The 13,492-nt window shown below is 39.3% G+C and overlaps 1 protein-coding gene across 1 annotated transcript in view; it reads left to right on the plus strand.

The window, feature by feature from the left end:
* The window catches only part of sez6b (seizure related 6 homolog b), a 311,266-nt gene that overhangs the window by 87,569 nt on the left and 210,205 nt on the right, over nucleotides 1–13,492 (plus strand). The window lies entirely within an intron of this gene.

The following is a 13,492-nucleotide window of genomic DNA, read 5'->3' on the forward strand; positions in this document are numbered from 1 at the left end:
GCTTTCATTCATCCATCAGTTACTCTATGTCGGCTTTATCAATGGCAGGGTTTGAGTGAATCCTGGACTGACTGTCCAGCTATCCTTAAGTTCTCCAGAGCAGTCAGAGCCGAGTCCTGTATAAAAGTTTACATCTTCAGTAGTTTGGTGAAGTCAGAAAGTACAGGAAGACATTAGCTGGGTTTCCATTACAGTTTTTCACAAAATAAAAGCGATATTTCCTTATCCCTTTAAGCTGCAGTCAATTCCAGCCATTTTCAGTACAAAAAATCGCTAATATTCTATTTGTAAATAAAAATATGACGAGAAATACAGGGAATATTGGACATGCATCACGAGGTGCATTTCCTTGAAAACGACCTATTCGTGGATTATATACCGACTTCAAGACATGTTTTGGACAAAATATGTTACTGGCTTATTTCATCTGGATGTCCAAGCTTGGATTATGGCCGTTTTTTGTGGAATATTTTCATCTGTGTGTAATAATGAACCCGGAAATGTGAGTCGCGCTGTGTACATTAAAGCCGTGTATAGAGAACGGATGGATGGATATTCGTTGTTTGTCGGACAAATGTGTTTATATTATCCGCTGTGGTAATCACATCTGAAAGTGGTTTCTACCGGCGGATTCGTGAGAATCTAAGCTTTCCATCGGCGTATAGTGTTTGTATAATCGTGTTTGCAGTTTCAGACATTTAGCAAATTGCTTATGCAGATCTCAAAGTGTACCGCGGGCGGGACACTGAAGCGCAACTGAAGCGCAACAGGTTAAAAGACTCCGCATTCCTCTGCTGTTTGCTATCTAGTATGGCAGTGATGTTTTTCTCAAGAATAATGGCAAGAAAAGTCTCGGTCTCCTCTTCTGTCCACACGTACTGCGCCATGTTTACTCCGAGAGAACTGTCATGTGACCAGGTACGTCACGTCCAATGACGTATAATTGCGGAAAAAGTGTTTCCATTGCGCTTTTCCGATATTTTTCAATATCGAAACGTCTGAAAAACCACCTCATGAGAGCGTAAAAACTTTTTAGCGATATTTTAGTCCTTTTTTCGAAATTCAGGTGTTTCCATTACCAGTTTTTTATTGTGCTATTTACATTTTGCGCATATCTAAGGGTAATGGAAACGCAGCTAGTGTTGGTTTTTTACTTTATATGGGAAGTCAAATAAAGAACAAGAAAAGCACTCAGAGAGCACAGTACTCCTCCAAGGCTGCTCAGTCGTTTTATGATTTCTGACGGATAAGTCCCAACAAGTCCACAGCGGTGGATTTGTAGAAGGATCACAATCATGTGATCGTCAGCAGGCAGTTGACATGTTCATTTGTCATGGTTGCAGTGACACATGACGCTATCTGGCAATAATACAGAAATCTTTAACAAATCCATGCATCCAGACTATAAGCTGCATCACTGCCAAAATGTAATCACTTGGTCCTTGCATCATTTCTGATCTTCACTGAAAATTTCATCCAAATCTGTTTTTGAGTAATGTTCTGAACAGACGGACAAAGACAGACGGACGGACAAACGTACGCTGATAATCATGTAACTCTGCTGCATTTCTTGACAGACTAATTATTTAAACCTTACCTCCTAAAGAACTTCAATATTTCTGTATGTTTTATTACTGTTATTCAAATTCAAATCACTCTTTAAACGGAAAAATTTTACTTAAATATGTGCAAATGAATTACAAAACTTTATGTTGTTACAAGTCAACACAAGGCTTTCATTAAGATTTTCCACAACTCTTAAAGCTTGTGTAGATAGACACAATGAAAATAACATGCAAGCTACTTCGAAGACCATACTGAGATGGTAGCAGAAAGACATTCAGGTTTTAATTTTACACGACACTGCGGACAGCAGCTACTCACTCTTACAGATGTTGTCTTTTGACACTACAGTATATTTCTACAAGTTATCTGTGCTGATGCAGCTGTCACACCAGCATCTATTTTCCATCTTCCCTTTCCATCCTAGCTTTTTGTTTCAGCTGTGCTTCTTCACTGTCTGATTAAACCAGCTACTGTTGTGAGAAAAATGTATCTACACAGACCACAGCAGGGTTCCCTGGCTCTGCTTTACGTTTTGTTATCTCCACTCGATGTGGCTGCCTGTCGCAGTGAGATGAGAGACTCGAGGGGGCAAGATTGCATGCCCGTCTCCGATTGAATCAGCAGTTGTCTGCTGTCAGTTATCTCTCACGTGTTGGGGAAATCATCAGGTTGTGCTGCTCAGGTTTGTCTGACGCCCTGATAAGACAGACAGGACGCCCCACACTTGATCCCACTACTGACAGATTCCTCTCAGACAAAAGGCAAATGAAGCCTCTTTTCACTTTTTCTACTCCGGATATCTCAAAAGCAATTTCCACATGCAGCCCACTCTTTATGCCTAATTCCAATATTTGAATTATTCTGGTCACTGCACTGATAATACAGTCTGCTTAGTGGGGGAGTATTTTAATCACACCAGAGTGAGATACTTCCACTTTTCATTCCACTTCTAAACAGACTTATCTAATTGCTTTACTGTTGGAGATGATAGTTAAATTCACCCCTAAACATTCAACCGGCTTGTTTGTTTGTTTTCTCTGAGATTAATCCCTGCGGCTATCCTTCTCTCACACTTCAGTGATTAAAAATTGCATTTGGGAAATCAAGGATCACATCCATTCTGGCTGGTGAAACAAGACTGGAACCTTGTAAGACATCAGCGTATGGCTTATTTTCCTGCTGAGTGCCCCTGTTGTTGCCGGTGTCCCTTTCCATCTTAAGTTCAAAGGTCTTTACACCGCCAGTGTTTCATCTGGGCTCCCTCCGCTCTCTGAGTCACTGGATGTTGACAGTCCTTTCCGTTCCACTCCACTGACTTCACTCAAATTTCACACTTGTCAGGCTTCCTGATTCCTCAAACAGCTACAAGCACATCGGAGTGCAGCCCTCTAAACCCTCCCCTCGCTATCCCCTCTGTGTTTTGATGGTTTCAGGTTAAAGCTGGTTACAACTAGTCCCACTCTTGCTCATCTATTGTGAAATAACCACATTTAAATGCATATAACATCTTAATTGTGGAAGGCTGCAGTGGGAAATGACGAGGAGTCATGTATGATTGCAGTGGGCTTTAATACGATTTGTGAATTCCCTGGGGTGATGGCTTGAATATTTTTATTATTAACCAGCTTCATTTCTGCAATTGGGGCATGAACAGGCTGACAGTGCGTTTCAGATAGACAAACAGCAGTGTGATAGGGATGTTCAGTTAAAAGCTTCTACTTAACCAGTGACAGATACATCAAATGGGATCAAGCAAAGTAACAACAGGGAGTTGAGTCAAGTTTAAGTTTATGCAAAGGTCCTACAAGTCAACCCAGACAAAACAGAGCCCTCCCAAGAAAAGCAACAGTATCTGTCACTAGTCAAATGCCAAAATGATCTAAGCTGAAGACTGTACTGAGGTCAAAGCACTGCTTCCCACAGTTGTTGTCATCTAAACAACTTTGTAAAGCTAAAATAGCAGTATGTTACCATCTTATTCACTTTTATTTAATGCTGACGTCGTCTGCAGCAGCTACAGTCTGTACCTCTCAAGTGTGATCACATACATACACATTTAATAAGGCGTTAATATTATACTCTATGAAGACATTTTTAAGTGAGTCTGCATCAGTGCTGACTTACTGCTACACCACACTGTGTTTGATATGATAGACACTATCATAAGTTTGATTTGATTTCACCTTGTTATTGGAATATTGTTCTGAAATTGCCTTGCATTGCAGTACACACAGTGTTTCTTTTAAAAACAAAAAGACAGCATTCAATCAAGCAGCAATACCTATTCTACAACATTTATTTCATCTGACATTATAAATAGGGGGCTATGTGTATCGATTGAACCACTCCATTTGGTCCTTAGTTCACAGCGAGGCTCACCCAAGCTCTGACTGAACAGTTAGACAGGTGGAGGAATGAAGGCTCCATCCAACTACTCATACATTTACTTTTTAACTGATCAAACAAAGATAGAGATTTTGTTATACAGATGTAAACAATCTTATCAAATATACAATTCTCTAGTCTAGAAAATGGTAGGCATGGTCATGTGAGTAAGTGTTTTGTATTTACAGGGGCTTGGGAATGGGTTTTATTTTTCTCCATATGTTTCTGCCTGAGAGAGGGATCCTCTTGTAAAGCTTGCTGCTGTATATTTACTGCGTACCTTAATGAACAGCGCTTCATTCAGCTTTGAGCGTGACAACAAACAGAGTTACACTCCATGACAGACCGGGAGGGTTCGGTTTGAGCAAGGTCTCATGTTGCATGTGTGTTGTGAGGACAGTGATGATGATGGTGGTGCATTGTGAACACTGAAAATGGAGCACTACATGGCAGATAATGCTGAGCTTAGTGTACAGGGCATGCTCTTACATGATAACCATGTTTCGGTCAGAAGTGTTCTCTCTGTGCTGAACTGGTCCAAATGTTGCCAGTTGCTTTCTAAACCTCCCTATCTGCACCCCCTTCCCCTCCTCCCCAACTCAGTATCACCCAGTCCCCCTTCATCTACCTTATCCAGCCCTCTGCCACGTTGAGATGGCTCTCCTCTCGACCTGTTGAAGTGGAGAGGCCCATCTGTGGGCTTATCTTGCTCTGCCGGAGAGCAGTAAACACTCATTTTTGTGGCTGTCAGTTTGGTGAAGATGGGCAGCCATGTGGAACACAGCGCAGCATCAGCAGCATTCCCAGCAGCATTCCCAGCATTGGAAATAGAGCTGCCTTCTCGCTGCCTTCTTTTCCTCTCTTCTCTCCCAGCCAACAGAACAATGTTATTTCTTCTCAGTCTGCCACATTGATTTAGAGCTTATGTTTTGTGTGTTTCAATATTTCTATAGTGCTCTCAAAGTTATTACTGTACCAAATGTTTTCTTATTGCTTTTTTTATTCAAAATCAAGTGTGCAAGTAAAAAAAGCTGAAGGTACAGCATAACTTTCAAAGCATTACAACTATAGAAAGTAAAATGAGTTACATTTACAAAAGACATTTTGGTAATTGCTGATCTAAAGAGTTACCAGTGCCTCATGTTTGTACCTTCACTATTCTTCTCTAATCTAGTGAATGGAAGTCACTGGGAGAACCATCTGACTGTAAACTCACTGAAACTACAACCTCAGGGAGCTTATTTTTAATGGGAGGAAAAAGGATAGACCATGAGCTAATACATTTATCAAAATTCCATTACCTTTGATTAATTTGGCATTTAAGGATTTTAACTGAAGTTTATAATAAATTGTTTTGACTTTCCATGGTTGAAAATCCAAATTGTAATTTTCCTTATCCCATTCGGCTATGAAATATCTGAATAATGAAAAACAAAAAAGCTAGGAGGAGGACCTTGAGTAAGGATTATTTCATCTTTATTTTTAGTGTGAGAATTACAATTTCAGTTAGACTTTTAACAGTACCTTGATATGGTGTGATGTTAAAAATGCATGCTTGCACAAGAGTCTGCTCTTAATCGGACTCACCAGAAGACAGACAACTGTGACTGAAGACAACTGTAACTGGTTTGTTGGTTCTAAGCCCAGAATGCAGCGACAGTGTCAGCATACAATTCATCTGCTAATACATCTGTGCCCCTCAGATATGAAGAAAAGATGGATCTTACAATTTGTACCTCAAATACCACTGAATCGTGACATAAAAAACATAAATCAAATCTCTTTTATAGATAGACTTAACTGAAAAACAGACCTGACTGAATTATTTTTGTTTCCATTTTTACACAGATTAGCAGTATATGTATGCAGGTACACTACAGGTCAAAAGTTTTAAAACACACCAATTTTTCCATTTTTTTATTGGAAATTATGTATATTGACGTCTCATTGTACTCTGAAATGAAAGAATAGAATAAATAAACAAATGAAGTTAAAAATCAATTTAGAAACCTAAATGTGTTCTAAACTTTTGACCCCTCAAAGTACCACCTTAGTCAGATAACAGATGAACGCACTCGCGACATTCTTTATACAATGGAAATCAAATATTCTTGAGAAAGTTCTTCCTAACTCTGTTACAGAAGTTCCCATAAATGTGTGGCACTTGTAGGTTGCTTTGCTTTCACTCTTCTGTCCAGTTCAACCCAAACCATCTCCATGGGGTTTAAGTCTGGAGACTGTGCTGCCACTCCATGTTTTCAAGCTCACCATCTGGTTCTTTTTCTTCTGAGGTAGTTCTGGCATAGCTTGGACTTGTGTTTTGGGTCATTATCTTGCTGTAGGATGAACCTCTGTCTAAATATTAACATACCAGAGGGTACTGCATGGAGCTGCAGAATGCTGTGGTAGACATTTAGGTTCAGGGTTGCTCCCACTCTGTGCAAGTCACCAAACCTGGATCCAGTAAAACAGCCCCAGACAATCACACTTCCTCCTCCATGTTTGACAGTTAATGCCATACACTGAGAAACCATCCTTTCTCCTACTCGATGGCGTACAAAATTCCTGTACATTATCCTTTTTTCCAGTCTTCAGTAGTCCATTGGTGGTGTTTCATTGCCCAGGCAGGACTCTTGTTCTTATTTTGATGTCTTAACAACGGCTTCCTTGCTGCAACTCCACCTGTCAAACCTGCAACTCCAAGTCTTCTCTTCACAGTTAAACTGAGACTTCTTACTACGACCACTATCAAGTTGTGCTTGACGCTGTTGTCCTGTTGTCACCAAGCTGTTGACTCTCAGAAACTTGTCTTCTCATTCTGTTGTGGCTTTGGGTCTTCCATATCTCTTCCTGTCAGAGTTTCCTCCAGTTTCTGAGCCTTTTGATGATGAAGAAAGCTTTACTCACTGACATCTTGACTTTCTTTGCAATTTCTCTGTAGGAAAGACCTATATTTTTAAGCCTTTTAAGTGAAGGTCTGTCTCTCTTCTACTGTTAATTGCCCTTTCCTCATGATTTTTATGGCAACACACTACTTTCTGCAGTATAATGCTGTTCAAATAATGCTCTGGAGGGTATGGTACCATGGTGTGTTCCAACACTACTTTTATGCAGACAGAGGGGGTTGTCAGTAATCAAGAAAAGTTGGGACAGGATTTGGTAGCACCAACTTTCAAGGTTTGATCAACCTCCATTGCTGCAGAATAGTTTTAGGTTGTTAACCCACTTCTTGTTCCCTGAAAAAGGCATTTTTGTATAATTCACCACTTACCTCTGTACCATTTCAAGCTATTCATTGGACTTTAAGTACTTGAATTTCAACTAAAAAAATTGGGAAAAAATTGGGGTGTTCTAAAACTTTTGACTAGTAGTGTATGTATAGGTGGAAAATACCCGTCTTGTATCATTATCTAACTGCATATCTTAAAACACAACTCAACCCCCTAACAATCACCGGCATGAATATGAATACATCAGATTTGATGAACTAGTATCAATACCAACACCACAGCAGTAATAGCTCTTTGCTTTGTAACAGGAGAGTGTTAAGAGGAAAGCAGTAGATTCTTCACGTTTCTGCCATCTATGGCAGTATATATTTGATGAATCACTATGTGCAGCAGACTATTTTCAAACAAAATGATTCCAAGCTTTTCATGTTTATTAGTAAAAGGCTGGTGCGATGTCTCACCTCAGACAACAATGCTCACAGGAGAAATGATAACATTTGTGATTTCACAAATGCCCAAAATTACCTGCTGAAGGTGGACAGATTAGCCAAAACTGCACACTGGTGAAAGTACTGTTACTTTGTAAAAAAAAAAAAAAAAATGTATTCAAGTTGAGGTAAAAGTACTCTTTAAAATGACTGTTTGAGTTAAGTATAGCAATACAGTGCAACAAACAGCTAGTACGTTATTAATGACAGTTTAAAATGTGCATGCAGTGTTAGCCCCTGTGTTCAACAATCTGTCAATCGTTTTATAGCAGTTTACAATCTAGTGTTTTAAGTGTAGTTGGATTCAAATTAGACTGTAAAAATCAATGCATACATGTTATTTTAGAATTTGATTGGTGACTAAACAGCATCTCACTCATGTTTAGCTCTCATTTATGGGTCTGCTGCTGTCAAAAAGCATTAAAATGCTAAGTTATTGACCTCCAAAAATACAGAGAAATAAAGCCCCCTATTATCACTAACATTTAACATACTGATCTCATTCACCCTCACAAAACCAGTTAATAATTTCTGCATCCAGTTTCTGCTCATTCACTTTCAGCCAGATTGTGGGTCAAAAACATTGATGCAGATGAATCCCTCAATAACATATAGGCTTTTGATGATTCCCAGGCCACAGGTCTTCTCAAGGACCTCATTTCTGCTCCTAATGGTACAGAGAAATGGATTTCAGGCATAGCAGATAGTATCTTTGTGTTTTTGTCTGGGAGAGATGAAAGGGGGCCTGGCTCCATATATGTGGCTGTGAAGATTGTGACTCGCTGCCTTTCTCATCTTCACCCCATTCTACAGAATTAATGACAGCAGCTCTATCATGCTATAGACCAGAGGTTGGAGAGACAGTGGGGGTTGTGAATGAACAAAGGGGATTTCTGCATTGAATTCTCAAATAGAATCCTGTTCTCTTTCTCTTTGGAGTAGCTTGGTGGAATTTCTTACTCAGTACATAAACAGGCCCTGTGCTTTCCTCTGTCTCCAAATTCTTTTTCCCCTATGAATTGCTTAATTTTTCTTTTGAAGGCTGCTTCTTTACTTTTGCATCTTGAATTATTTTACAAAGGATGTAGGCCATCATAGCAGGAGGTCAGTGACACACAGCAAAGTCTGTGCAAATTCAGACTGACACTGAAGCAGGCCTTGAAATTGTTTGTTTGGGTTTGTGCATGCGGTATATTTCATGAGTGCTACGGATAGAAAGCATCCTTGAGTGATCTTTAGCGAGACAGATTCCTCCATGCTGTATACCTGACCTCCACATGGAGCATGGAGAAGGTTCCTATGCGTCTTTTGTGTTCATAAAGAACTAAAAAAGACTCAGCAACCAACAGGTTTTAGTGTAACAGTTTATTGCTGGGTTAACCTTCAGGTACATGGAAGTAAAATTAGAAATGGATGCTCTTGAAATAGTCCTATTTCAGAACTGAGTATGAGACCCATATGGATTCAGTATTATGGAACCTATTTGTGGACACATAGTATGCTTTCAGTATCATAGAAATAAGAGTCAGTGCAGAGAATGACGTTACATTTCCTTGTAGCAGTTCTGATTTACGATTTAACTTGACTTGAATTACATGTTACTTTTTTGTTGGTTTGTTTTGAAGTGTGAACTACTTCTTGTTATAGTTCCACAATATTATTGTTCATGCAGCTTAATGGATAATAGAGGCAAAAACTCGCTGAAACACTGGAGCTTTTCTGTTATACTGTGTTTACTGAATGCAGTTTTTACCCTCCACTCTAGCAGCACAGCTGTAATGACATCAGTCCCTGGTCCAGACTGATATATCTTAACACTTACTGGATGACTTACTGTGAATTTTTTGAAATAAAAAGAAATGTTCCCTTAAGAACTGTAAAATAAAAACACACAAAATTTTTAGATTGTCTGAGTTTTTATCTGCTACCATGATCAGGTCACAGTGGCAATCTAGCCAAATTTTGCCAATAAAATAATATTCCAGACAACCTTTACTACTAAATTGCAAAATAGTAAGCTATAGGCATAAAATTTTGTCACCAGAAATTGAATCTGAATGATTTATATTTTAATTAATAAAATTCATCTTGAAAAATAGAAATAAAATTTTGAATTTGAATCAGAATTTAAACTGGTATTTATTAAAATGAAACTGTATTCGAATAAACTTGAAGCTTAATGTAATGGTAGGAAACTGAATTCTGTTGCGCTGACACTGTAAACTTCAACTTCCACTTTCAACTTCAACTTTCCAACTTTATTGTCATTGCATACTTTCATATACAACGAAATTACATTTGATCCGCCCTGCCAATGGCAGCTCAGGCTGCTGCGCTGTGCAGCGCGCCACCTGTCATACTTGAAACGGGAAAAAAAAGAAAAGAAGAGAACATTTGGGGAGGGGGATGGCAGAGGGTGAAATGAAAAAAAGGTTCATTAAACAAAATGAAGCCTCCAAGGTTGGGAAAATTCATTTGATCTTATTTGATCGCATTTGATCTTCACTGAAAATTCATCTCTCTACATTAAGTTTTCACGATTTAAATTTATTTATTGAAATTCAGGTTTGGATTCTGTCACATGGCACTGCACGCTTGCTAATGCATAATGCTTTGCAATTACAATGTTAGCCATGATTACCATGAATTGTTGGTTAGCTTACAAAACACAAACGTAACTCATCGACAAAACGGTAATGATTCTTCAGTTCTAGATGCAGAGCTCCATCCTGTGGATCCACCAGCAGCGACCATTTCCAGCAGATTTGAGCTTCACTTTGTACAGCATCAGGAGGAGACGCATCCTCCATGTTTATATACTGCTGCTACTGATCACCTGATCGAGCGTTGTGCATCTGTGGTGGATTGCTTTTTCTCAGCGACCCGGATTTCGATTATTCAGGTTGAGCACATAGACTATATAATAAAGATTATATTATATAGTCAATGGTTGAGCAATACAAATAAAATTTAAAGCATTCAGATTTTGTTTTTGGTGGCAAAAATTCCTGCCTATAGTAGCCCACTAAACTAAGATGGTAACCATGGTTAACATTATAATTGCTATGCATTAGAATGCTAGGGATTAACTTTTATCTCAAAGCAGTGCTCAAAGTACAGCCTCACAGAGCTGCTAGCAACTGCAGACTTCTTCTGATTATTGTTGTGAAATAGTCATTTTTAAATTTTATGTGTATGCGTTTCCACATCAGTCTGTCTACTAACTTTCTCTTGTTGTCGTAATTATTCTCTTTAAATGCATTCACATATTTAGGCATCAGAAGAAATCAGCAAAGGCTTTAGAATACATTTCCTAATGTATGGCTACAAAGATGATCACTGCAAACATTATACTTGTTTAAACATTAGCATGTAACATCCTCAGTGTTAGCACGTTAGTTATTCTGAGGTTTACATTTAGACTCTGCCTCAGTACAGTAGCACAGAGTAGCTAACTGTAGAATCCTTTTACATGACTGCTGGCTAAAGCAAACTGTATATTGAATACTATATAATCAGTGTAACTTCATTTCTTATTAAAATGGAATAATTTGTGGAGATGACGCTACCGTAGTGATATTACATCAATATTCATGATTACAACAATGAAAATGTGTCTTGCACAGGCTGTGATGAGTTTACTGTGTTTGTGTGTTTGTGTCTGCAGTACAGTATGTGTGTGTCAGGTGATCCATCACGTTTGCAGGCAGTAAGCAGCCAAGGCGGTGAAGTGCTTGATCTTCTCCAAAGCTGCCAGCCTCTGATAGGTCCCACATCTCAGTGCACCACCCCTCATATTTCTTCACCTAATTGGATTGCAGCTTGTCAGCGCATCATTTGTGTACAGCCACCACCTCCTCCACGTTTACGGCATTCTGCCACTGATTACTTAGCTCGATGTTTCCTGACACAGCTTAAGTAATGAGTCTGCCTCTCATTTTTCCTATCCATTCATATTTGTCTTTTTCTTGTCTCATCCTCTACCTCACTTTCTGCCTGTATCTACCTGTCTATATCCAGAAGTTTTTTTTAAAAATTATTATTATTATTATTACTGTTGTTGCTGTTTTCTCTCCATCCCCTTCAGTGAGGCTGCACACTGCTTTTTGTCTATCAGTAGGGAACATCTTGTTTGGTGATGCTGCTGGATCTCAGAATTGATAGAGACAGTCGGCGGACAGATTCGAGGTAACAGATGGACTATAGCTGCTGGACAGTGGCAATACAGTGCAATGGAACTGTCAGCAGATATGTCAACACTTACTTGATAGTCTGAATGTCACCAAATATACATAAAAATTCCAGATCAGAAGTTCGACGAAGAACTGTCAAACTACAGCCAGGATGAATGTGTCATCAGTGCTTCTGGGTACATGCACTGACCCAGTAAGCAGCTGTGGACTCCTACAGCTGCACTGTCAAGGCAAACACATCTGCCCATTAAACTGTATGTAATAGTGCTGCCCAAATAACTGAAAATTCACATTTAAGAGGTGCCTTGTAGTTTACTGACCATGTGCCTGAAATTCTCTGGTTTGGGACCTTTGTTGCAGCTGTGTTCCCCCATTTTCTCAAATCTCCACTATCTGTACATGTAAACCTTCACTACAAAGATAATTCACAAATCTCAGGGCGGAACATACCCTGCAGGTATAGATAAAGTATAGTTTTGTTGCCAATTCTTAAATTCTAATTTTACCCTGCACTTTCAGTGATTACCCATGACTGTTATTAGCAGACAGGACTTGTTAAGATATCATGAGAATAGATCTATTATAAAAGCTTAGGAGTTACAGATATCATCAACAGAGCAAACTCATAAAATGTCCTGATGAAGGCCCTGTGATATGGATAAAAGCTCTGGAAAAGTTTCACTAGTGCAGTATTAGTTGCACCTGGTTTGCCAGACGAGCATTTCCGATATCAGACGGGACCTTTAGATAAATAATAACAATAAAAGTTCTGTAAATATATCCTGTATGAACATCAAGCTAAGTAAAGAAATGCATAATCATGGTGAGATTACAAGAGAGTTTGAATTTATGTACCCCAATTGATCAAATTCAGATTTGACAGGGAATCCAAGGCAGTGAAGTAAAAATGAGGCAGTGAAGTCGGCACTCCCACAGAACTTGTCAGTAGCTGAATTGATACATTTATGAATAATGACTGACTCATATAATGCAAGATAGAACAGTTTACTTCAGCCTGATGTATTCACAATTAAGGTGACTGTAGTGGCTCTATGGCTCATTCTAGATTTGCGCTTTTGACTGCCATTGTAGAGATTTGGGGAGACAAGGAATTACACAAAACTGTGTACATCAAGGTGACAAGTGCGAGATCTCTTATCTGAGGTTAGATGGGACTAACCAAGGGAGGTCATCCTCAGCTGTTGTGATACAGTTTGCTGGAGCACCGCTGGTAGGCACCGCATGCACCACATACAGAACTCAGTGATCTTGCAAGCAAAGTTCTGAAAGTGAAACGGGCCCAGGATAAAACCATGCTTTCATTTGATGTCACATCACTCTTTACATGCATTCCCACATCTGAGGCAGTGGAGACTATCATTAAATGCCTCCTGCAAGACAGAACCAACCTCAACCCCAACCAGATATGCACCCTGCTGGATCTCTGCCTGACCACTCCTATTTCAAATATAAGGAAGGATTCTACAGACCAAGAAGTAGAAGCCTTCACAGAGCACATCAACTTGGTGGAGAACAACATCAAGTTCTTTCGGGAAGATTTGAAGGATGACAAGCAGCCTTTTTTGGACTGTGCAGCAGTGGTGGCTGGTGAATTTTTCTCTTGGGGGGG

Source organism: Acanthochromis polyacanthus, chromosome 13 (genome assembly GCF_021347895.1).
Source record: "Acanthochromis polyacanthus isolate Apoly-LR-REF ecotype Palm Island chromosome 13, KAUST_Apoly_ChrSc, whole genome shotgun sequence".
Taxonomy (NCBI): domain Eukaryota; kingdom Metazoa; phylum Chordata; class Actinopteri; family Pomacentridae; genus Acanthochromis; species Acanthochromis polyacanthus.